Below are 4,975 nucleotides of genomic sequence, written 5' to 3'. Positions count from 1 at the left end.
ATTGTCAAGCTGGAAAATGTTACCATCCTACGGAAATGTGCACCATATTTTTGTTAAAATGGGCAAGGAGATTGGACAGTTTGGATTCGGAAACTATTTAGCATAACATTTTTTGTGGCCTTCATGGTATGCACAGGATCCATGCAATCTGACAGAGCCTGCAACATACAATACTGACAGCATCGTATTGGTAAAACAGTGAATTGGAACTCACAACTCAATCCCAAATATTTTTGATGAGACTGGGCCACTTTACCATAGATGCACAGGTGCATTTGCTTGTTCGACTCATAGAGGATTGTACATTGGTGGGGCAGGAAAATGACTGTTCACCAGCCTTTTATAATGTCAGCTCTTGATGGAGGAGTAGAATTGGTCTGATGCAAGTACTGGAAGCATTTCCAGGAACATATGGTAAGAATATACATAGTACTTCCCTTGCATCCACAATCTTGCTGCGCAACATTTCATTGGAACTAGAACAATTCAAACAGAGAGAGGGGGTGAACAACCATTCAACGAATAATACCTCTGATGAAGAGAAACACTCAGGTTTATGAGGTAGAATGAAACTTTTCTAAGGCATTCTTTTCTGTCATGCATTTTTCTCACAAGTTTATACGATTATATTCAAGATTATATGGAGTGTATAGTTCTCTGATCTGATCCCCAGCAGCAGCCAGTAATTTTGTTTTGCTGATCATGCGATGGTTGTTTAATTTTACATAATTTTACTCACAGGCTGTAGGTGAGATAGGCAAATCAACTCGTAAAACTGTTGATTTTTCTGTGAATTGGTTTGACTTGTGGCAATGGTTTTCCTGTTTACACGAACAGCTACAGTGGAACAGAGGATTAGTGTATAAGTAGGTTCACTGCACACTGGTTTGCTGTCACACAGCTGTGATTCTGTATAGTTTATTATTCGAATACTGCTTATAGGATGACTGAGTGAATACTGCACCAGCGCCCTCTTGTGGTATTTGCGTAGCATTGAAATAGCCAAGTTACTTGGGCCTCAAATATTTTGTTAAAAGTGCCTGTGTCTCCAGCAATGCTGTTGACTGGTATAATTTGTTCACTCTTTAGTTTGTACAGTTACCTGGCTCAGCAATCCTATTTATAGCGCTTGCCTCTGAGTCAGAAGATTGTGGGTTCAAGTCCCACATTGTGATTTTACGATTACAATCTAGGCTAACGACGACAACAAAATTACATTTTTATGGCATACCAACTGAGTGCAAGGTGAGCATTGCATTGCTAGACAAAGTATCCTTCAGATGAGATATTAAATCGAGGTGTCGCCTGCCTCTACGTTAACGAACACAATTGAAAACCGAAGGGAGTGTCCCAGAGTCCTAGCCAATAATCCTCCAGATAAAATTGGTTCAATACATGGCTGTTTGTGGGACACTACTATATGCAAATTGTCTGCTGTGATTGCCTACAAATAAGCATTAAGTGCAAATACTACACTCGATAAAAACAATTTGTGAAGCGCTTCGAGACGTTTTGACTTGATATCAACTGCAAGGCTTATTATTATTAATTAAGGATCCTTCTTGATTTTGGTGTTGCTGGGCTGGGAAGGGGCATGAGAATAATCTTGTTTCTTGGTGGAAAAAGACCAAGTTGAATCGTGAGGAAGTGAAGATGGATTAATATTTTGGAGGTTATGTTTGATGAGCTCTGGAATTACGGCAGTGTCTGTACATAGCTTTCATCCCAAGAGCAAGAGAAATGGGTTGGTTAAGTTCATAATTGTGCTTTATTGGGAATAGGTTTGATGGACTGCATGCTTTTTTAATTCCATGCTGCCTTGCTGCTGAAGAATAAAGGTTAAATTTGTGGTCTAAATAAATTCTTTCCTCATAGATTATGAATTATCCAGATGTTTGGGAAGCTATATTCCACTTCCTTCCCCACCACTCCCCCTCCCGCCACTGTGTTAAGTGTCAATGATCTGAAGGTAGGTTACATATTCATTTTCTGGCTCATGGCTTTGACTGCTGGTTTGTGGAAGCACAGCTTTACACAAAGTTTTCAGCAAAGCCACGATTCAACCTGGATGTTGGCACTGACAGCAGTGTTGAGTTGGCCACGGGAAGCTGTGTTTGCTTCCTGCACATTCATATTCAATACTTAAGACATTTTCGTAATTTAAAACACAAGTTGGACCCCAGTGTTTGAAATCTACTGAAAACATATTGAAATTCCTCCAAGTCAGATAAGTCAAAGCAGCCTTTTGGAGGAATTTCAGTCATGCAAGCTTGGTCCCATAGGACCTTAGGATCATAACAGGTCTAAATTGAAACCAGTGTTGTCTAATGACAAGGACAGGTGCTCACTGGTTGCCTGGGATTTTAAATTCACGAGGGCCCCAGGAGATAAAAACAAATTAAAGAAACGTCACACTCAGCTACTCTGCGTCAAAGATCTCAACCGGAAGTAAAGTTGAGTGTCCGTGAGGAAATTTGTCATGCTTGAAATGACTCATGATCCATGAGGTGGACTTATTTGGTCATGGAGGCTTTGGAAGGGGTAAGGACCGTGAACCTTGTGGGAGAGGAACACATCAACAATAGGAACCATATTATTTGGTTAATGTCCACACATTGAATATTTACAAACACTTTGTCACAATTTTCATGTCTGTTTTCAGTGCATCAAACACCCTCAATGGCCATTTGACTTTTGAAGCAGTTCTGCCAACTCTAGCTCCATCCAGGTGTCCAGATGTCAGATAGAATCTCTTCAGGGAATTCAACCCGTGAGAATATTTTCAGTAAAGCCCTGGTAATTTCAATGGCTTCAAACAATCTCATTGTTGTTGCATCAGGAGACCTGGAACCATAGTTTACCACTGTAAGAATACACCAATTCCTTAATTACCTTTAAAAGGAAGTGATCCCACAATACCTATCCCAACTCCATTAAAAGGCAAATTGTTTATGGACAGAAACAACAACTTTGCCTTTGTGCTGTTCCCTACATTTATCCATTTTTCAGCACATTTAACATGACCTGCAATAATGCAACACATCCCTCAGATCACTGGGCTAATAATAGGATTAGGGGAACTTTTGTCGGTGCCATGCTCAAGTGGCCAGCAAAAGGATATCATGTGCAACCCCATTCATTTGCCTCAGTCGACCTGTTGCACCACAATCTTCTTACACTCCTCAGGGTATTCCCCTTCATTCTGTTCTGTGTACCAGAACATGACGAACAGACACTCGTAGAGCCAGAACACAGACTTATGGGTGTCTATGCTCTCACCTGTTTCTACCGCTTCCTCCTACACTTTAGCCAAACACTCATCTGATTCCTTATCGATCTTATCCAGCACGGCTGGATACCAAATGTCTCGGCCTACAGGCTGGCAGTCTCAGTAACTCCCTCTATAGATGAGCATCCTGCACTACAGCCTCCTTGCTCTTCCTTGGTTGACATTTAGCGTACCTCTCAGTTAAGTGATATATCTAAAAGAGAGAGAGCAATGATGCTTATTTATCATACAATTAAATTCCTCAGATGCAGGACATTAAAAACGGCTCAATTCATGATTACTTCATACTTCATTTAACTTTTCCTGCATTCTTCCTCTGCTATCTGAATTCTCTTTTACTCTTGCATTTGTTGCCAGTTGTGTTTTCTTTATTTATTTCATTATTACTTTGATCTATTACTGCTTTTAAACCTCTGCTGACTAAATTCTCTTTTTCACTTTCTTCCACCTCTTCACCCCTCCCCTTATACAGGACACGCCTTAAGACATAGCTCTTTGATCGTGATTTCAGTCATCTTTCCCCTCCACATCTGCTTCTGCTCCCACCCCCAACTCAGGTACCCAGCCAGCAGCGTGAAGCTCTTTGAGGTATCTTCTCGACGTGAAAGGCACTATATAAAGTGTACATTGAATTGTATTGCTAACCGCATTCTTCTTCTCTCTTTCGCCTTCTGCCAGCTCTGTTCTCTGAAATCAAAACTGCTCTCAAAATGAGAGAGTTGCAGAAATGCTTAATTGAACCATAGATTTCTCCAAGGAAAAATCATTAACTTTAACTCATGATTGAGCTATCAACTCTTATTCAGAAGAGTCCCATTGCAAATTCCAGATAGGAATATGAGTAGGCCATTCAACCCATCAGATTTGTTCTGCTGGTTTTTATCAAATCTCTGCTGTGCGCAATTGGCTGCTGTGTTTCGCCCACAAATATAAAGTCAATTCACTTTACAGTATATTTTGTGAAGAGCTTTGAGATGTCCAGAAGACGTGAAAAGTTCTATATCAAATTCAAAGATTATTATTAATATTAATATTATTATCTCATTTCCCTGCCTTTTTTCAATACTCATATTTCCCAAATATCCCTCCAACTCCCTTTTAAACATCTCAATTGATTCTGTCTATGTAGCCTTTTGGGACAGTGCATTCTTCATTCTCACAATCCTTTGTGTGTGAAGCAATGTTTTCTGATCTTGCTTCTAACTGACTTAGACTTAATCATCATACAAAGTCCCCTTATATTGGATCACTTTAAACCAAACAGAAGAGTTGTCCTTATCTATCCTGATCAAATTGCTTCATTATTGGAAACATTATTGAATCACCTCTTAACTTCCATAGCTCAAAGCAACATAATCCAAGTCTCCTGATGCTCTGATCATAGCTGAAGCCATTTATTACCAGGTGCTGTAGTCATTTAGTGAATTGTCATTGCATACCCTCCAAGGACAGGCTAAATTTTCTAAAATTGGATGCTTTTAAAACTGAATGCAATTTTCCAGATAAACTTTGACCAATGTACTCCATTACTAGAGCAGCACTTCACTGCTTTTATATTGCAATAATATTGAAACAACTTTCATAAAGACATTTATCTATAATATGGGGATTGTTCATGTTGAGCATCCAAGAGATAATAAATCAAACATATGCTGCATCATGCTTGTTCTTACAATGCAAATCCTT

This window comes from Callorhinchus milii, unplaced genomic scaffold, assembly GCF_018977255.1.
Source record: "Callorhinchus milii isolate IMCB2004 unplaced genomic scaffold, IMCB_Cmil_1.0 Scaffold2, whole genome shotgun sequence".
NCBI classification, from domain to species: Eukaryota; Metazoa; Chordata; class Chondrichthyes; order Chimaeriformes; family Callorhinchidae; genus Callorhinchus; species Callorhinchus milii.
This window is presented reverse-complemented; position numbering follows the sequence as displayed.